We start from the raw sequence: 22,143 nt of genomic DNA, 5'->3' as shown, positions 1-22,143 counted from the left end.
CTTTAAAGAGATTAGTACTCGACTCGAGAAGGACTAGTACCGGGCATTAGGGCGCAATCTTCTCAAAAGGGAACCAAGTCCCTGAACGAGTGCGTTTAACCACGTGTTTCCCAGCACAAGAAACACATGGCTATTCAACGAGACTCACCTTGAATAAGAGGCCTGAACAGGGAATGCGCGGCAGAGGCCGCACATAGCCCCATTTTTACAATGGGGAGCTCTGCTCTCCGGAACGTCCCTTTGTAGCGAGAGATCAAGATGCCATCAATCGCCGAGGCCCCCCAAAAAATACCCAAACTCCCCCCACAGCCCGAACGCAACACGTGAGGGTCCCCTGTCCCAAAACACTATGCGGGCAACCCCGGCCTAATTGCACATGCACAAATTGCCAGCTTGGCATCTTGGCAGTGCCAGGCTGGCACCTGGATGGCACTGCCAGGGTGCCAGGTTGCAATGCCAGGGTACTCGGGTGGCATCAGTAGTTCCAGGGCAAGCAGCTGATGGCCTCCAATCCCCTTGGAGCCACCCACAAGTGCCATTCCATCTGGTCCCCATTTGTGAGGACCAGTACCAAACAGCGCTCACCCGAGGTCTCTCAGGTGAAGGGATTGAATCCCAAAGCCTCAGGTACCTCGGGAATCTGCACATTGGAGTGAAGCAGTCTAATATGCAGATATTCCAAAAACCGACCCCGCCATTGTGGCCGGTATTTCCTTTGCAACATCTTGCGAGATTGCGTCGATTCTCGCGAAATGTTGTGAGCCTGGTAGACCCCGGCGAGCTGCTTTTCTGGCGCAGCGTGGCCGGATGATCGCACCCTAGAGTGAGTTATTAGACTCTCGAGAGATTAACATTGACAACCTTCAGGATGTTCTTGAGTAAATGGGAATGGCGTGATGTCAACACAAACATGATTGTAAATCCATTGGATTGTTTCTTTAAATAAATCTTTTCAAATTCTCTGAGCTGCTGCAACCCTGTCAGTGTGTTTTCTCAAATATAAAGCAGCTGCTTTGCACAATCTCAGTTAAAACCCATTTAAACATCAAGGCTTACAATTGTAACATAAAGTGAAGGTCAAGGACTGGAGTGAAGACAAAACAAAGTAATCAATAAAGATAAGTGAACACTTCCAATCCGACTTTCTCTTTGAAAGTACAATTGCTTTAATCTGATTGCTTTTGCTCTTTAATTCAGTATTTAGACAGGACTGACAGTCTCACTGGCTACTGCTGTCTGTCACGAAGTCTGATGCAAATGCTGTTCAAAAAACAAACTAGCTTGCATTCTGGAAAATTTTGAATTAAATTTGAATTACTAAGTGCACATAATCTGACATAAGTGTCAGCTGCCTTGATGCTAGTTTAATTCCTATCCAAAGATGCATAATTTAACCCAAAGTGGGTACTGTGGGAACATGTTCAGATTTTGTCCTTTTCCTTTCCCCCTTGCAAGCACTCACACCGTGTCTGCCAGACAAGTAGACATTGTTCAGAAAAGCACTTGATACCCCATGAGCTGGGGCTTGGATGTGGGGGATGTGTGGGTGGGGTGGGGGGGGGGGGGGGGGGGGGTAGTGTACAGTGGCCAAAGGATCAAATGTAAGCTCTGCAGTCCTACTACGCCCAGTTGAGAATGGTGGTGGACAATTAAAGAACTAATTGGAAGAAGCGGAAGCCCCACGAATATCCCCATCTTTACTGATGGGAAGGCCCAGCACATCTGTGCAAAAGCCAATACTGAAGCATTTCCAGCCACCTTAAGCATGAAGAGCTGAGTGGAAGGCTTATCTCAGCTTCCTCCGGAGGTCCCCAACATCACAAATATTACAGGAAGTATTTGAGCCACAGCCTGCATGCAATCATTTTATTACATTAATTATGGAGCCCTGCATCTGTTTGCTCCGACACACTGAAACAGGATGACTGCACCGTCACCCATTCTCAATTTAGAGACACGCATTCAGTCAGGTCGAAATCTGAGGTCAGTTTGGAAATGATGTGAATTGGGGGTGAAATGGATTGAGTGATGTGGTGCAGAGTGATGAATATCGTCAGAATGATGTGGATCATGTGGGGTTCAACATTTTGTGACATGACGGATGGGATTCTCCATCCAGCCGGAATCGCGATTGGGTGGAGTATCGAGCGTGAGCTCAAAATTGTGGCCAGTGCCAGGCACCCGATGCAATGCTATGCTTCAGTGCCTTGGTAGTGGCATCAATGCATTCTGTTCCAAATGTACAATAAACGCTGTTGGCATACCAATATGACGCGGGGGGGGGGGGGGGGGGGGGGGTTGTGGGGAGGGTGGCCTCTGCCATGGCTGGGGGGGGGGGGGTTAACCAGAGGATGGGCCGTGGAGTTGGGATGCCGCCCCCGGAACCAGGGTGTCCAGGAAAGGATCAACATTGCCGCGGGCTGCAAGGCCGTCATCTTGCTACGCATCCCACTGAGCGCCCACCGTGGCCCATGGTTGCGCAGAGTGACACCGGCCATATGGGTGCCTCCACTGCACCAACCCCACACTCCACTCCCCGCTCTACCCCCACCCAAGGGGTGCCCACATAGCCCCTATAGGAGACTCTGATCGGGGTCCGCAGAGCGTGCCTCTGGTATGGAGAGGGCCTACCACTGGTACCCCTGCCGAGGCACTCTAAATGCCTCCAGGTTCACTGACTAGGGAGCCTAGCCAATGGCACAAACACCCATCCCACCTCCACAACCCCCCTGCCCCTGGTTGACCATCCCCTCCCTGCACCACACCTCCCCCATGCCTTGCAACCCACTCTGTGATTCCTACCAGCCTCACTATGGGGTGCAGACCCTGGGTTGGCAGTAACAGCTGGTCTGGTCCACGGTATGGAGAATGATAATGACCCGCTCTGCGATGATCTCTAGTGCTCCGCGTCATTTGACAACATTTGACTCCTGCCCACAGTAGCACTTTCCACCTGGATGATCTCTGCCTCCAAGCTGGCCAGTCCATCACACGGTCCCACCGAAACTTTGGGGTGACGGAGGAAGGGATGGGGTGTGGGGGTGACGGGTGGAGGTAAGGGTTGAAAGGGAGTGGGAGGGACAGGGTACCAGGGCGATGTGCTGTGTCTGAACTCATTCCCACCTCCGACATCCACCCATCTTCACACATCACCTCCGTCCGCCTATTCCCCAGCAGCCTGCCCAACCCATCCCTCACACCCTTCTGACAGAGCACCAAGGCAGTTTGGAACTTTTGTACACAGGCGTTTCTTTTGAACATAACAGGTGAACATCTTTATAAAGATTTGAGCCCTAGGCTCTGATGCTATCTTGTGTCCTGCACCGTGCCAACTTAACTGGTGTCGACCTTTCTGGCCTGACAGCCCTTAATGCGACATCTAGGTGGATCCCCATGCAATACATCAGGAGAGGAGGCAGCCTGCTGCGATTTCCGCCTTGCAACATGGGTGCCCTTTAGTGGCCGCCCTCTGGAGTTACCGGGCCTGGATGGGCCAGCAGTCGCTTGGGTGTCCCAGGTGGTGTGGTGCCACCCCGTTCTGCCAACTGCCCACAGAATGCACCAGGGACAGGAAGGGGGAGGTCCGAGGTGCTATGGTGTGCCAGCACCTCCACTGTGACAGCCACTGGCACGGGCCACATCACCTCCTCCTCCCTTGGGGTGCCCGATGGCTCTGGGCTACTCCATAAAATGGGGGAGCAAACTCCTGGGACTCCAACGCCACCTGACGCTGCCAATTCTGGAGGCGCATTCTCGTCTTGACCAGGGTGTCCGTGCTCGCAGCCATGGAGCACAGGGACTGGGCCACCTCCCTCTGGGGCTGTGCCACAAGACTCAGTAACTGTGGCACCTCCTTTGGAATGGTTCAGGTCAGTCAGCCCCCAGGCAGTGCCGTCGACGCCCTCAGCCATGGCCCACTGTGACTGGGGCCATGCTCTGGAGCGATGCTGCAATGTTCAGGTAGCCCGGATAAATAGCTGCGTTTGACAGTGCTTCCCCGTCCTGTGCCTTGGCCACCACATGCACAGAGTTCCCCAGGCCTTGGACATCTCCTTCCCACCCTGGGTAACAGGGTGGCCTGCCTCTCCTCCATGGCGTCCAGTAAGGTATGGAGCTCCAGATCCGCAAAGCCGGGTGGCGCTCTTCTTGCAGTCACCTTGTTGGTTGGGATGGTGTGTGTGCGGGTAGTGGAGTGCTGATATGCGGCTGCAGCTTAGCCTATCGAGTGTTAATCGAATTGGACACCATTTTTCTTTGGAATCAGCGGTGCTAGCCCATTAACAGGTCATGAATTGCTTCAGAACCGGCGTCAATTTAGTTGGCGCAGAGGTCCACCAATTCAGGCTCTGCGTCAACTCTTCGTGCGAGATTCTCTGTCCCGCCGCACCTGTTTCCTGGTGCGACGAGCTCCTGCCGGTATCTGGATTCTCCGTCCCGGCAGCCGGGCAACGTCCCATTGTGGACACCCCCACACTGTTGGGGAATCCACGGGCGTGAGTGTACTGCCGGTGAAACGAAGGATCCCGCCGATGGAGAATCCAGCCCTTAGTCTCTGAAATGGAGAATCCCGCCCTTAGTCTCTGAAATGGAGAATCTCCCCCCCATATTCCTGCCCCAGAAATGGTCCTAATACCTCAAGAATTTGAACCATGCCCTCCTACACCATACCCATACATTTCAATTCATAATGCCATAGCTTCCAAATTCCCCAGCATTGGAATTGGGGGCTACCCCAAAGCTGTGTGGGGTTTCCCTCTCAGAGGTTCACAGGTAAACATTTGCACAGAAATTGCCCAGAAGTGCGAGCTTTCTCTGGGCAATTTCCCTTTGTGGGAATCTTCCGAAAATGCAATTTAAATTGCTAACTTCAGATGGCTTTGGCAGGATTACACCAATAGTTACACCAAAAAAGTTAGAAGTGTAACCTTTAACCCTCCGCCTGGCCTGTCAATTTCACTACCTTTAAAGCTTACCTACTTTATGGCAGCTAGTGCAGGAAGAAAGGGGACTTGGCCTCTTTCAGTCCGTGCTGGCCGACACTGGGGCCTACGAGAAGGCTTTCAATGCAGACCTCAAGCATCTCTGGCCATCGGAGCTTTCAGCGTAGTTTCCAAGAGCAAGTAAGTGAGCATTAAATCCTTCCAATTCCTTGGGGCCATCTCTTTCCGACGGTGGTCAGGAGCTATGGCCCAATGTTTTTATTTGAGTTAATTAAAATATTTCATTGAATGAATAACAAAAGTAAACCCTTGCCCAGATTTACATTATTTTCATGTTCACATTTTTCCATGGTATTGCCAAAAATCCACCACCAACCATTCAGTAAAGAAAAGAAAATAAGAGCTATGAGGAGGCTAGGAGTTATGACCATGTTACAATGTCTATCTGTTATAGAGGCCAATTGTTCACCTACCCCAGCCCCCCCCCCCCCTCCCCATCAGGCTGGCTTTGAATTCATGATGAAAATATGAAAGAATGACATTGCTGCACACTGTGAGTGTCTATTTCTGTATAGCAGATTTATATCAGAGGCAAAAGGATTGAATTTTTACATACACAGCCTGTCAGACAGAGTCCCTTCTATCGCACATGAACTTGAATCCATGTATGATAGTAGAAATGGAACATGATCAATTATGCAGTCTTCTGTCCAGAATGAACTATTTATCATATCCTTTTGGGGGGTAGATCTATGACTTTGAAGCTGTGTCCGTGAGTTGTTCTGATGATTAGTGTAATGTGCCATGCAATCCATTGGACGGTGATGGCCATTCCTCTCTAGTTTGTTTCAAAATATAGAGATGAAATGTAAGCCTCCGTGCATAACTGCACTTCCAGACACAACATTATCCCATTTGGAAACAGATCTAACTCCTGTGCCTAAAGCGATGGAGCAGCTACAAACTCTTTATTGTTCGACTATTCCAACATCCAACTTTGCACCCTTTGCAACCTCGACTCATTCAAAACACTGCTGCCGACGTCCTATTTCACAAGTCCTATTCACCAATCACCCCTGTGGTCACTGACCTATTTAGCTTCAGGTCCAGAAATGGCTCCATTTTCAAATTCTCATCTGTATTTTCCAACTATATGATAGTTTCATCACTCTGTCATCTCCTGTCATCTCCTCCATCCCCACAACACTCTGGGATATCCCTGTGCTCATTCAATTCTGGTTTCTTACACATCATTAATTTTAATTGCTTCATCATAGGTAACTGTGCCTTCAGTTTGACCCTAACCCTAAACTGCACAGTAAAATCTATCTCTTTAACCTATCCTGACATTTCATGTCAAATATCAAAATGTGCTGGATAACATTCCTGCGAAGCTACGACCTTACGCTCAAGGCATTACATTAATAGCCAAAGTCCTTGTTGTTACGAACGCTGATGACCATCAATTCAATCGAGACAGTTTGTACCAAAGAACAGTCGCTTTAATCAACGAGATGTGTGCCAACCAGTAGGTTCTCCCCAACTGAGAGCCTGTCTCAGATCAGCCAGTTATATACCTCCTCAGAGGGGCGGAGCCACAGACGGAGCCAACAGCAGCATCAACACAACAACTCAACAGCAACAGTAACAGCAACAACAGTAAGTGTATACAATAGTGGATGTCGATGACAATAGTAATAATAGAACAATAGAGAGTATATACAATAGCCATATGTGGCTCACCACATTCACCCCTGTTAAGAAAAAAAAAGTCCGGTATGGTGAAGCGAGCTCATAGGAGTCTCACAGGAGCAAAACGCCGCAGCCATGGCACAGGGGCGGAGCTAATGGACGTAGGGAGGGATGTTGGTGCAGGTGGGGAGGTAGGCGGAAAGGGTGATGTGATGGTGGGTGCGGGGGAACCCGCGGGAGCCAGGTCCCGGAGGGAGACAGTGTCCTGCCGTCCGTTGCGGTATGCCACGTAGGCATACTGAGAGTTCGCGTGGAGGAGCTGGACCCTCTCGACCAGGGGGTCGGCCTTATGGCTCCTCACGTGTTTCCAGAGGAGGACAGGCCCAGGTGTTGTTAGCCAGGACAGAAGCGGACCCCGGAGATCGATGTCCTGGGAAAGACAAATAGCCGGTCGTGACGGGTCTCATTAGTTGCAGTACACAAGAGTGATCAGATGGAGTGGAGCGCATCGGGGAAGACCTCCTGCCAGCGGGAGACTGGAATTCACCTGAGAAAGGAGCAGTGCTCCAAAAGCTAGTGTTTGAAACAAACATGTTGGACTTTAACCTGGTGTTGTAAGACTTCTTACTATGTATGTAGGTAGGGAAACCGAATAGGGTGAAGATGCTGCACAGGGCCTTGATGACAGTGGCAGAGGTCATGTCGGGGCATGGGATGGCAAAGGGAAAACGTGAGTACTCATCAACAATGTTGAGAAAGTACACGTTACGGTCAGTGGACGGGAGGATCCCTTTGAAATCCATGCTGAGGTGTTCGAAGGGGCGAGAGGCCTTCACCAGGTGGGCCTTGTCTGGCCGATAGAAATGCAGTTTGCACTCTGCGCAGATTTGGCAGTCCTTGGTCATGGCCCTGACCTCTTCAGTGGAGTCGGGCAGGTTGCCGGCCTTGACGAAGTGGAGAAGCCGAGTGACCCCCGGATGACAGAGGTCATTGTGGATAGCCCGTAACCGGTCTGCTTGCTCGTTGGCGCAGATACCGCGGGACAGGGCATCTAGGGGCTCATTGAGCTTCCCAGGACGATACAAGATCTCGTAGTTATAGGTGGAGAGCTCGATCCTCCACCGCAAAATCTTGTCGTTCTTAATTTTGCCCCGCTCTGTATTGTTAAACATGAAGGTAACTGACCGTTGGTCTGTGAGGAGAGTGAATCTCCTGCCGGCCAGGTAATGCCTCCAGTATCGCACAGCTTCCACAATGGCTTGTGCCTCCTTTTCGACAGAAGAGTGTCGAATCTCTGAGGCATCGAGGGTACGGGAAAAAAAGGCGACAGGCCTCCCTGCCTGGTTAAGAGTGGCTGCCAAGGCAATGTCTGACGCATCGCTCTCTACTTGGAACGGGATGGATTAGTCCACAGCGTGCATCGTGGCCCTGGCAATGTCGGTTCTGATATGGTTGGAGGCCAGGCGGACCTCAGGCATCATGGGAAAAGTCGTGGACTTAATAAGTGGGCGGGCCTTGTCCGCGTAATTGGAGACCCACTGGGCATAGTAAGAAAAGAACCCCAGGCATCTCTTCAGGGCCTTGGGGCATTGGGGAAGGGGAAGCTGCAGGAGGGAGCGCATGTTGTCAGGGTCAGGCCCTCGGATTCCGTTTTCCACGACATAGCCGAGGATGGCTAGCTCGGTTGTGCGGAAAACGCATTTCTCCTTATTGTACATCAAGTTAAGGAGTTGGGCGGTGCGGAGGAATTTTCTAAGATTGGCGTCGTGGTCCTGCAGGTCATGGCCGCAGATGGTGACATTATCCAAGTACGGGAACGTGGCCCACAGCCCGTACTGGTCGACCATTCGGTCCATCATTCGTTGGAAGACCAAAACCCCATTGGTGACGCCGAAGGGAACCCTGAGGAAATGGAAGAGGCGGCCATCTGCCTGAAAGGCGGTGTATTGGCGGTCCTCTGGGCGGATAGGGAGCTGGTGGTACGCAGACTTCAAGTCTACTGTGGAAGACTCGGTAGTGCGTAATCTGACTGACCATATCAGATATGCGGGGCAGAGGGTATGCATCGAGCTGCGTGTACCGGTTGATCGTCTGACTGTAGTCGACTACCATCCAGTTCTTCTCCCAGGTCCTGACGACCACCTCTTGTGCTCTCCAAGGGCTGTTAGTGGTCTCAATGATCCCGTCCGTCAGGGGCCGCTGGACCTCTGACCTAATGAAGGCCTTGTCTTGAGCACTGTACCGTCTGCTCCGGGTGGCGACGGGCTTACAGTCTGGGGTGAGATTCGCGAAGAGCGAGGGAGGGACGACCTTCAGGGTCGTGAGGCTGCAGACGGGGAGAGGGGGCAAGGGTCCCCCGTACTTTAAGGTCAGGCTTCGGAGGTTGCATTGAAAGTTTAAACCTAGTAACAGCGGGGCGCAGAGATGGGGGTGGATGTAAAGCTTGAAATCGGCATACTCGACGCCCTGTATCGCAAGGTTAACGATGCAAGATCCCCGGATCTGCACGGAGTGTAATCCGGAAGCAAGGGAGATGGTTTGTGAGATGGGGAGGACTCGGAGGGAGCAGCGCCTTACCATATCCGGGTGGACAAAGCGATCTGTGCTCCCGTAGTTGAAGAGGCAGGATGTCTCCTGTCCATTGAGTCAGACGGTCATCATGGAGTTTTGAAGGTTATAAGGCCGGGACTGGTCGAGCTGAGTCGAGCCAAGTTGTGGGCGACTGGTAGCGGCAGTGACAGGATGGTCCCAACATGGTGGCCCCGATGAGACACACGTGGCAGGCAGCGTCGAGGATGATGGCCAAAATGGCAGCCCCCACTGGTCACACGTGGCGGGCGGCGTCGAAGATGGGGACCAAGATGGCTGCCCCCACTGGTCGTACGAGGTGGACGACGCGTCAGAAGAGGGCGGGTCCGGCAGGCACGATGCCACGCTGTGCGGTCCGTGAGCCTCAGGCCGGGCCTGGCAGGCTTATGATTTCTGGACTTTAGGTCGGGCCAGGCATACCTTAGCAATGTGCCCTTTCTTGCCACACTCATTGAAGGTAGCGTTTCGAGCTGGGCAACACTGCCTGGGGTGCTGGCCCTGCCTGCAGAAGTAACAATACTCCCTCCGGAGCTGGCAGGCTGCCGCGCGGCGCAGGTATGGGGCATGTCCGGGTCGGGTGATGGCTGCGCCTACAATGCCACCAAGGATACCGCGTGTTCGGATGGAAAAGCCTCTATGCTCTGGAAGGCCACTTCCAATGAGGTAGCTAGTTTCACCGTCTCCTCAAGGTCAAGCGATCCTTTCTCGAGAAGCTGTTGCCCGATGTAGCTGGACCTGACTCCTGCCACATAGGTGTCTCGGATCATCAGCTCTGCGTGCTGTACTGCCGTGACCGCCTGGCACTTACAACTCCGGACGAGTACCCTCAGTTCGCGCAGATATTCAGCCAGCAACTCACCGTGGGACTGACGCCATGTGGTCAGGAGGTGTCGAGCGAGTACCTCGTTCACTGGCCTCACAAACTCCACTGCCCCCATGTAAGAGGCCGCGTCCCTGATTAGCCGAAAAATCCTGTGGCTCACCCGGGCGTTGAGGAGATGCTGTTTGAGTACCGGGGAGACCACGGCGGCTGAGGAGTCGAGGTAGGCCTCGAAGCAACTGAGCCAATGCTCGAAGATAACCGTAGCTTCAGCTGCCTGTGGGTCGAGTTCAAGACGATCAGGTTTCAGAGCGGCGTCCATTGTGAAAAAAAAACTAGTTGATTAAATTGATGACCATCAATTCAGTCGAGACAGTTTGTACCAAAGAACAGTGGCTTTAATCAACTAGATGTGTGCCAACCTGTAGCTTCTCCCGCACTGAGAGCCTGTCTCAGATCGGCCTGTTATATACCTCCTCAGAGGGGCGGAGCCACAGGTGGAGCCAACAGCAGCATCAACACAACAATTCAACAGCAATAGTAACAGCAACAACAGTAAGTATATACAATAGTGGATGTCGATGACAATAGTAATAATAGAACAACAGTGAGTATATACAATAGCCATACGTGGCTCACCACAAACACAATCCACGGTAATTGTAATAAAACGTTAAACTTGATCTTGAGCCAGAAAGGTGCATAACCTCAGAATAGGTTTACAACACAGGTACCTGAGCACAATCCTGAGCCTCAAAACTGATATATCACCCTCCTGCTGATAGAACAGATTTGAGGCTCTCTCATTCCATATAGAGGAGCAGGAGCGTGTGAAACATGCACTTTACAATCAAATGGAGGCATAAATTATGCAGTTGTTTATCAATATGTTTTGTTTTGATCAATATCAAGATTTTAATTGCAGCTTGGCATTAAAGTAATTACTGAAGTCATAATACAGTCTTTAATCAACTTACAGTTCCCTATTCTATCATAAACCATAGCACAAAATGTGCTACTAGTCTATGATTCATGCTTACTTGGTGAGACTCAACACAGATTGGGTGGCTGCTTTGCAAAAACTTCCATTCGATCAGCAAGTCTGGCCAAAGACTTCCAGTTGCTTGTCATTTTAAATCTCCACCATGCCCTAACCTTGCCATTACATTTCCATCCTGCACCTTCTGTCGTGTTACAATGAAATTTATTGCAAACTCAAGGAACAGCATGTCATTTTCGGATTAGATACCGACAACCTAGATACAGACACAGCATCGAGTTCAACAATTGCTCGGCACAGCATCGAGGGCCGAAGGGCCTGTTCTGTGCTGTACTGTTCTATGTTTCTAATTGCAGATCATCATCTCTGCCCCCAATTTGTTCATTTATTTTGCTGGTTTTGGTCTTGTTCACATTTTTCCATTTTTATTCTTTTTCAAGCGGCAGCTATTCATGATCCTGCCATTCGTACGTCTTCTAGACCCATCTTTCATCTCTTTATTTGTCTCATTTCCATCACATTTGTAATTTTATCTTTCCCCTGGAAACACCCAGGCAGATGCTTTCAATTTCTTCTTCAACTATGGAAAGGGTAAAGAGGAATAAGGGACTGGAAAGTAGGGAAGGTCCTCAACAAGCTCAGGAATTGGTTTATTTGGGGTAATAGGATTTCTTTGTTGCCTGTATTTTAATATAGCATGATTTATTTGTAAATATAAATATATATAGGAAAATGATTATCCAGCTAAGAGCAAAATGTTTATACCTTATCCGCTCTAATTTGTCATAAATTTTATATTTATGAAGTTAAGGGAGATGGAGAGCTGGAAAATCGAAAACATGTCCACATTTTGCTCTCCACTTTTGGGGTCCACTAGCTGCTGCAGTTCTTCTCTAACCCTGTGAAGTATCTTAGGATTTGAATCCAGTTTTGTTTAAATTACGGTTGCCGGTTGTTGTTGAGACATTGCTGAAACTCAGTAGAAATTCAAGTTAAAAACTTGTCAGGTGCAAATAAGAATTGTTTTATTGAAGTTCATTGGTTACAACTTGAAAATGATTTAAAAGGTAGTTTGTAGACAATTTGATTTTCTTCAAAGAATCACAGGAATTATCTTCTGAGACAATAGCCTGAACACAACTTTAAAAGTCAAAGGCTGAAGTCAAAGTATGAAAATGAAATAGGAATACAGAACTCTTTTCTAATTCTCTTCCTTTACTCTCTCTCTCTCTCTCTTTCTGTCTTGTTCTCTTTGTCTCTTTCCTGTCTCTTTCTCTCTGTGTCTTTCTGTCTGTCTTTCTGACTTTCTGTCTTCTTGCCTTTTCTCTTGTCTCTCTGACTTGTCTTTCTTCTTGTCTTCTCTTCTTGTCCTCTTGTCTTCTTGCCTAAAATGGTGGCCAAATTATCCATGGATATACTCTTTGATGTCTGTCTTAAGCGATCCGATCACACCCCAATATAATCCTAATTGGTTTAAGCTATATTCAAAACACATTTGATTTGATAAAAAGCCATCCATCCTCCCAATGCAACGCCACTTCCAATTGTTGCTTATCTGCAACAATTAAAACATTATGTCATCTCATCATACTATTATTTCAAAAATATAAATGAAACTGTATTTTGACACAGTTTAAAATGTTTCAGCTTGCATATGTTATGGAATGTGGTTCAGGCTGTTATCACAAGTGGCCAGAATTCAGAACAATGGAACCTTTGATTATACCACCTTAAAACCCATGGGTTTTTGCTGCTGCCCTTGAAAGAATGTGATGTTTTTATCAGTGGTTCTGTTTTTCCCAAACACATGTCTGAGTTTGGAAGTTGTATATTTCTTTCATTTTAAAACTGGGATTTAATATTTCTGTCTTAAACAGTCTTCTTACCTATATTAAGTGTATTTAAAATACCTGACTTCTACACCCTGGCATTGTCTTCTTCCCTCAGCATTTTAAACTGGGTCTGTTTCCTTGCTTTGGGAACAGTGAGAGTGGATGTTTGTGCCCAATCTCTCTTTCTCTCTCTCTCCATATCTCATGTATGAAGTGTCAGCTCTCAGTACATCTTCACGCACCCACTGATAAGACCAATGTTTTTTGTTCCCCATCCCAATTCTTCTCATTCAAAAGATTTGTCTTTGTAAGTATTACTGTACTGGAACAAGCTGTCATCAACTTACCCCTTTCTTCTTCCCTTGTGATTGTCCTGCTGCTCATATTGAAAATGAAATGAAAATCGCTTATTGTCACGAGGAGGCTTCAATGAAGTTACTGTGAAAAGCCCCTAGTCGCCACATTCCAGGGCCTGTTCGGGGAGGCTGGTACGGGAATGGAACCGTGCTGCTGGCCTGCTTTAGTCTGCTTTAAAAGCCAGCGATTTAGCCCAGTGTGCTAAACCAGCCCCAGAAAATTACATCGCCCAACGTGGGGCTCGAACCCACGATCCTGGGATTAAGAGTCCCATGCTCTACCGACTGAGCTAGCCGGGCCACAAGATGTGGACATTCAGACACAAAGGGGGCGCGGAATGCTAAATGTAGTTAAATATAGTGAGACATGAATCCAAGGTCTCGGTTGAGGCCGTACTCATGGGTGCGGCACTTGGCTATAAGTTTCTGCTCGGCGATTCTGTGTTGTCGCGCGTCCTGAACGCTGCCTTGGAGAACGCTTACCCGACGATCAGAGGCTGAATGCCCTTCACTGCTGAAGTGTTTCCCGACTGGAAGGGAATATTCCTGCCTGGTGATTGCCGCGTGATGTCTGTTCATCCGTCGTCGCAGCGTCATATTGATAAATACATCTCAGTACTAAAGTTACAATCTGCTCAGTGGGAGAATGATTTGAAATGAAAAGGGGATTCAGACTGCACATCTATTAAAGTGAAGAGGGAAGTGGTGTGTAAGATGTGGATGTTTTTTGTAAACGTAGAAACATTGCAATTTGCTTTGATCCTGTAATATGGGATTGAGCTGCTATAGCAGGGCTGATTTCTCAAAATTAACTCCATGCATTCAGACAACCAAGCTCAGTCGATCTGTATACGTGTTGTGAAAATATCGTGGTGATTTTTGTTTGTACAGTCAGTCACAAAACGTCCTCCAAGAGGACTAAGATGGATGTTGAGCTGAAAAATGGTTTAAACTGTGTTTAGCACAAGACATCACCCTGGTAAAATCTTGAAGCCAGCACCAGGCATAATTGCCTGGAGATTCATGAGGAGCTGATTGCCACTGAAAATGCCTGCTCACTCTCATAAAAGCAAGTGACCCAGAATTTTAACGGCAAGCACTTGTGCCTGAACACCTGCTCTCGAAGAGTGAACAGGCACTGGTGTGAATTGTAAGCATTGCTTGATGGTTTCCTCAGCACTTCACAATATTATTGCTGAGTAGAGAACCCCGGAAGCACATTGCGAGACTTCCTGAGGCAATTCGCCAAGATTTCACCAGAGCTCTATCAACATTTTTTCCAGAAATTCTTTGAAGACTTCACCTGAAAAGAGCAATTTCTCTTCCACCCTACCATATTGGGCACCTTATAAGAGTCACCAGGAGAAAAAACGCGTCTGGTCTATCTTGTTTGGAGTTCTCCTGCTTTAAAAGGCTTGTATTTTTACTGCACCTTCCAAGACATCAAAAAACTCCAGAGTTGAACTATAGGCATTGTTGGACATCTCTGGATGAGGAATGAATGGAGGACAGGAGGTAAGGCAGGGCAGCACCAGCTGCGAGAAGGCAGATAGGCAGGAGAGTAGGAAGCTGAGGATCTACCCCACAGTTTAGAGGGCGGAATTTCACGGCAATCTAGCCAGCTTCAATTGTAGGGTGTGGCAGACTGTTTTTCATTGTTGACTTGAAAGTCTGGACATCTCTTTCTTCTAAACCATTCAAGGCTGGGTGACAGGATGCTGTGCACACATGTTTTATTCTGTTAGTTTTCATAAAATGGTGAAACTCGGCCCCTGTAAAGACCATGCCGTTATCAGAGACTATAACTTCTGGCAGGCAAGGCATAGCGAATGTGTCGTAGATTTGCGATTGTTGTGAATTACGTTATTCTTCTCAATTTGTTAGCATTTATTAACAGGGGGATTGAGTTTAAGAGCCGTGAGGTTATGCTGCACTTGTACAAGACCTTGGTTAGACCACATTTGGAGTATTATGTGCAGTTCTGGTCACCTCATTATAGGAAGCATATGGAAGCATTTGAAAGGGTGAAAAGGAGATTTACCAGGATGCTGCCTGGATTGGAGAGTAGATTTTATGAGGAAAGGCTGAGGGAGCTAGTGCTTTTCTCATTGGAGCGAAGGAGGATGAGAGGTGACTTAATTGAGGTGTATAAGATGATGAGGGGGATAGAGAGAGTGAATGTTCAGCGACTTTTTCCTCGGGTGGATGTAGCTGTTACAAGGGGGCATAACTATAAGGTTCATGATGGAATATATATAGGAGGGATCTCAGAGGTAGGTTATTTACTCAGAAAGTGGTTGGGACGTGGAACGCACTCCCAGCTATGGTAGTGGAGTCAAAAACTTTAGGAACTTTCAAGGGGTTGTTGGATAGGCATATGGAGTGCACCAGAATGATTGGGAGTAGGTTGATTTGATCTTAGTTTCGGACTAGTTCGGCACAACATTGTGGGCCAATGGGCCTGTACTGTGCTGTACAGTTCTATGTTCAATGTTCTCACAGTCAGGATCTTCCAGTCCCACCAAAGTCTCTGGACTTTTGAACAGCTGGCCACTTTTTCCAGCCCCATCCTTGCTGCGAAGAGGCCACAAAGTCCCACCCAGAAAATCTCTCCTTCTGTGTGTCATAATATACATCTATGTATATAATGGAGTGCAGACAGGCAGTGATTGACACACAGGATGACCAGTAAGCGCACAGAATAGAGCAGACAATCACCAGACAGGACACTACTACTATAAAGCCAGAGAGCACCAGGTTTCCCGCTCTCTCTGGCCCAGCCACTGAGACAGTCAGAGCTTGTGAGCTAGCCAGTGCAAACACCATGTGGTACCTAGTAAGTCTGGTCAGGCTAGTACTAGGTCTCCAGTCAAGTCAGTATAGTGTTAACCCACAGTTGAACATGTATATTAGTTAAGACGTTAAATAAAATTGTGTTGCATCATATCCAGTGTTAGAGGTGTGTCTCTCGCTACGCTGCATCAAGTGAAGTCCACGTCGATCCAGCCTGCCTAACACAGCATGGTACCAGTGAGTGATACTGCAATTTGACCTACCTTGAGTGAATCAGCGTTGACCAGCAAGCAGCTATTCGGTGACATGGAAAACGTCCGCCCTCCTCTGCAGCTCCGCATCGCCGGCAACCTCGGTGCAAATTGGAAGATCTTCAAACAAAAGTTCCTCCTATATATCGAAGCCACCGACCTCAAGGCCGCATCGGATGCCAGGAAGATTGCACTATTCCTCTCCACAGCGGGGGATCACGCCATCCTCATTACAACGCCCTTACATTCGCTGAAGGCGAAGACAAGACGAAATTTAAAACAGTCCTGCTGAAGTTTGACAGCCACTGCGACATTGAGGTGAACGAGAGATTTGAACGGTATGTTTTCCAGCAGAGGCTTCAGGGTAAGGATGAACCTTTTCAGTCCTTTTTGACCCATCTCCGCATCCTCGCGCAGTCATGTAACTATGACTCGACAGCTGATTCCATGATCCGGGATCAGATCGTTTTTGGGATCCACTCTGATTCCCTTCGCCAGCAGCTCCTGAAAGTCAAGCAGCTCACCCTCACCATCTATGAGTCGTGCGTTGTCCACGAACATGCTAACAATCGGTATTCCCACATCAGGGTGGCAGAGAATGCAAAGCTAGCCTCCCACGAGACGGAACGTGTGCAGGCTATCGCAAAAATGCAGGGCCTATGCATCGACGAGAGTGGCCATTTTGCGTGCTTTTCCCGGGCCCCTGCGCAAGCGCGCCACGACCGAGGGGACGGTGAGACCGACAATCAAACTGCGCAGGTGCGTACGTCGTTCGACCGCACTGTGCATGCGCGATGGCGCACGGAACGCGCTGACGTTGGGGTCATGACGTATCCGAATTGTGGCTCCACCCACTTAAAGTGGCAATGTCCGGCAAAATCACGACAGTGTCCACAGTGTGGAAAGCTTGACCACAATGCAGCACTTTGCAGATCTGCTCCACTGCCTAGCTTCCAGCGATTCCGGCAACGGCGCAGAAGTGTCCGTTCAATACAGCAGACCATGCTTGATTCCGATCCCGACAGCCCAACAGATCCTGAGGCTGAGTGCCTCAAATCCCCATACCGGGTGGGCATCATTACGAAGCATGCGCTGCCTTTCTCCAAGATAGTGAAGCACCTCTCGATCCTCAGCGTGGATCCCGACGACGAGTGGTGTGCTATCCTCACAGTTAACAAAGCTTGCATCTGGTTCAAACTGGACACCGGCGCATCGGGGAACCTCATCTCGAATTCCAATCTCGACACCATCCGCGTCAGACCAAGTATTCTTCCACCGGTTTGCCAGCTCTTGACTACAATGGCAATGCCATAGCTGCCAGTGGCTCGTGCCAACTCGGAGTGTTCAATAAGTCGATTAAAGCAATGCTGCGGTTTGAGATCGTCGGACCTGACAGAGCATCCCTGCTCGGTGCTCGGGCCTGCAAGCCCCTGAACCTGGTTCAGCGAGTCCACACCATGTCATCATCACAGGCGACGGCCTCACCTGATGAAAACTTCCAAGCTGATATTGATGACATCATCACGCAGTACCACAGCGTGTTCGATGGAATGGGCACGCTCCCATACCGATACAAAATCCTGCTCAAATCGAACGCCACCCCTGTAATTCATGCACCACGTCGGGTGCCAGCACCCCTCAAGGATCGCCTCAAGCAGCAATTGCAGGACCTCCAGGACCAGGGCATCATATCAAAGGTCACAGAACCCATCGACTGGGTCAGCTTATAGTGGTCTGCGTCAAGAAGCCGGCAGGGGAGCTTTGGATCTGCATCGACCCCAATGATCTAAACCGCAACATCATAAGGGAACATTACCCGATACCAAAATGTGAAGAGTTGACCAGCTAGATGGCTCATGCCAAATTCTTTACGAAGCTGGACGCCTCCAAGGGGTTCTGGCAAATACAGCTGGATGCATCCAGTCGCAAGCTGTGCACATCAATACCCTGTTCGGTCGCTACTGCTACAACCGGATGCCCTTCAGCATCATCTCTGCCTCAGAGGTATTTCACCGCATCATGGAACAGATGATGGAGGGTATCGAGGGGTGCGAGTGTATTTTGATGATGTCATCATCTGGTCCACCACTCCCCAAGAACACATCGTTCGCCACAAGCAGGTATTCCAGAGAATCCATGTGCACGGTCTCCAGCTCAACAGGGCCAAGTGCCCGTTCGGTCAATCAGACATCAAATTCCTTGGTGACCACATCTCGCAGCAAGGCGTGCGGCGAGATGCTGACAAGGTTTCAGCGATCAACGCCATGAAGGCCCCAGAGGACAAGAAGGCGGTCCTCCGCTTTCTTGGAATGGTCAACTTCTTCGGGAAATTCATTCCCAATATGGCGTCCCACACCACAGCCCTCCGCCATCTCGTAAAAAAGTCGACAGAATTCCAGTGGCTGCCCGCGCATGCAAAGGAATGGCGTGAGCTGAAAGCGAAGCTCACCACAGCCCCGGTTCTGGCGTTCTTCAACCCAAACAAGGAGACCAAGAGATCCACTGATGCAAGTCAGGACGGCATTGGGGCGGTGCTCCTTCAGCAGGATGACTCCTCGTCCTGGGCTCCAGTGGCGTATGCCTCCAGAGCCATGACGCCCACTGAGCAACGGTACGCTCAGATTGAGAAGGAATGTCTGGGCCTCCGAACGGGAATCGACAAGTTTCACAACTTTGTCTATGGCCTGCCAAAATTCACAGTAGAGACGGACCACAGGCCACTAGTCCACATAATCCACAAGGATTTAAATGACATGACGCCTCGGTTACAGCGAATCCTTCTCAAGCTACGACGCTATGACTTTGAATTTGTCTACACGCCAGGCAAAGAGCTCATTGTTGCAGATGCCCTTTCCAGGTCCATTACCACACCATGTGAACAAACTGACTTCATCTGCCACATTGACGCGCAGGTGCAATTGTGTGCCACCTCTGATGAGAGGGTGATCCAGATTTGTGAGGAAATGGCCAAGGATCCTCTGCTACAGCGTGTGATGCAGCACCTTACAAATGGCTGGCAGAAGGGACAATGTCCCCAGTTCTACAACGTCAAGGACGACCTGACGGTGGTAGACGGCATCCTTCTGAAACTCGACAGGATCGTAATTCCTCAGAGCATGCGGGCAATGGTGTTCGGCCAACTCAATGAGGGTCACCTTGGGGTCGAGAAATGCCGACGCAGAGCTCGGGTGGCAGTCTATTGGCTGGGCATCAGCCAGGACATTGCCAACACGGTCCTCAACTGCCCTACATGTCAAAAACTTCAGCCAGCTCAACCGGAAGAAACTTTGTAGCAACATGAGATAGTGACCTCCCCATGGTCCAAAGTCGGTGTCGACCTTTTCCACGCCAAGGGGCGTGACTATGTCCTCCTGGTCGACTACTTCTCCAGTTACCCAGAGTGGTGAAACTGTTCGACTTCATGTCGAAGGCAGTGATCAAAGCCTGCAAAGAAATGTTCGCCAGGCATGGGATACAGCTCACGGTAATGAGTAACAACGGTCCCTGTTTTTACAGCCAGGAATGGTCTGATTGTGCACTGTCCTACAACTTACGTCACGTAACTTCCAGCCCCCACTACCCGCAGTCAATTGGGAAGTCCGAGAAAGGTGTCCATATCATCAAGAGATTACTAAGGCTGCAGACTCGGGCTCCGACTTTAACCTGGCGCTGCTGGCATACAGAGCAACCCCGCTGTCTACTGGGTTGTCTCCAGCGCAGATGCTCATGAATCGCACTCTGAGGACCACGGTTCCAGCCATCCATGTTCCAGACCTTGATCACCTCACAGTCATACACAAAATGCAGCAGTCTCGGGCCCAACAGAAATCCGCATATGATGCTCATGCCATGGATCTACCCGCGCTGGTCACAACTGATCGTGTTCGTGTACAGTTACCTGACGGCGGCTGGTCAGCCACAGCTGTGGTGGTCAAGCAAGTGGCCCCGAGATCGTTCCTTGTCTGCATGGCTGATGGCTCCTTGCTACGGAACATCAGACGGGCACTGCGTAGAGTTCTACGCCCGCCACCTGACCGAAATGCCCCGCCACCCACAATGCTTCCTCCGGACGTGCCCTGCCACAAAGCCACCGATCTACCAGAAATCCTGCCGGCCCCTGCATTGACAGCGGTCCCGCCTATCCAAGTGCAGGCGGCCCCTGATTCACCCCTGCGGCGATCAACAAGAATTTGTCGCTCACCACAAAGACTAAATTTATAGACTGAACTTTTGTACATCTTGTTACCTCATCATTTTCACCTCTGTAAATATCATTTTGTCATTTTGTCTGCCCTATATCTGCACTAGCGACACCTTCCTATGTGTATGAGTTCATTTTAACACCTTCTGTATATAGTCAGATGCTTATACATATCCACATGCACACGCACCTTAATATTTATTATCTAAAAAAAATTGGGGGAGATGTCATAATATACATCTATGTATATAATGGAGTGCAGACAGGCAGTGATTGACACACAGGATGACCAGTAAGCACACAGAACACAGCAGCCAATCACCAGACAGGACACTACCACTATAAAGCTAGAGGGCACCAGGTTTCCCGCTCTCTCGGGACCCAGCCTCTGAGACAGTCAGAGCTCGTGAGCTAGCCAGTGCAAACACCATGCGGTAGCTGGTAAGTCTGGTCAGGCTAGTGTCAGGTCTCCACTCAAATCAGTATAGTGTCAACCCACAGTTGAACATGTGTATTAGTTAAGATGTTAAATAAAATCGTGTTGCATCTTATCGAGTGTTAGAGGTCTGTCTCGTGCTACGCTGCATCAAGTGCAGTCCACGTTGACCCAGCCTGCCTTACACATCACTGTGGGTCTCTTCCACCTGTATCTCTAGCGCCGAGTCTGAGAGCCTGTGCACCCTCTCACTCAGTCCCTGAACCACCCTGCAATGTCTCTCTTATGTCTCAGCCATAGCGGCTCTGAGCAAATTCAAATAGAGGCAATCGGATAGGATCAAAATGGCATTCTTAATCCAGTCTGTCAAGCAAATGTGTTTTGTTATCGCAGCACCTATTCCACACTTATTTGCAGCCATTGGCCAAAGTAATCCTTTGTGATTTAGTACACTTCTTTGGACTTCTGCATAGTAATCTGTTGCTTTGAATTTGGTAATGAAGCATGTTGATTGACTCTCCTCTGCTAATTTAAGAACCAGGCTTAAAGGGGCTGTTTATTGATAAACACAGTCGCAAATATTGAGTGCAATACATTTTTAAAATTTTAAAATTAGACACAATATAAATATCAGAGGGCTGGATTCTCCATCTGAGAGACTGCAAGCGGGATTTCCGTCCAGTGACACGGGAATCTTGAAACATGATCGGGTGGAGAAATGAAAAATGAAATGAAAATCGCTTATTGTCACGAGTAGGCTTCAATGAAGTTACTGTGAAAATGAAAATCGCTTAGTGTCACGAATAAGCTTCAAATGAAGTTACTGTGAAAAGCCCCTAGTCACCAGATTCCGGCGCCTGTTCGGGGAGGCTGGTACGGGAATTGAACCGTGCTGCTGGCCTTCCTTGGTCTGCTTTCAAAGCCAGCAATTTAGCCCAGTGAGCTAAAAGCCCCTAGTCACCATATTCCGGCTGGTACAGGAATCAAACCGTGCTGCTGACCTGCTTGGTCTGCTTTAAAAGCTAGCGATTTAGCCCAGTGAGCTAAACCACCCCCTAAACCATCACATGTGAGCCGAGAATCATGGCCGACACAGGTGCCCAACAAAATCATCGACAGCGTTGTCAATGCATTCTACTCCATGTGTACAGAAAACACCATAACGGGCCCGACCTGGTATTCCCTGAAGCTTTTGCGATGCCCCGCCTCCACCAGGAGGAATTACCGTAGATG

General features: G+C 49.2%; 1 non-coding gene across 1 annotated transcript; it reads right to left on the bottom strand.

Moving 5' to 3' along the window:
- Positions 1-13,456: 13,456 nt before the first annotated feature.
- Positions 13,457-13,529, bottom strand: trnak-cuu. Its single transcript has one exon. It is a non-coding gene; the product is annotated as a tRNA-Lys (tRNA).
- Positions 13,530-22,143: the final 8,614 nt, after the last annotated feature.

This window comes from Scyliorhinus canicula, chromosome 9 (assembly GCF_902713615.1).
Source record: "Scyliorhinus canicula chromosome 9, sScyCan1.1, whole genome shotgun sequence".
Classification (NCBI taxonomy): domain Eukaryota; kingdom Metazoa; phylum Chordata; class Chondrichthyes; order Carcharhiniformes; family Scyliorhinidae; genus Scyliorhinus; species Scyliorhinus canicula.
This window is presented reverse-complemented; position numbering and strand designations above follow the sequence as displayed.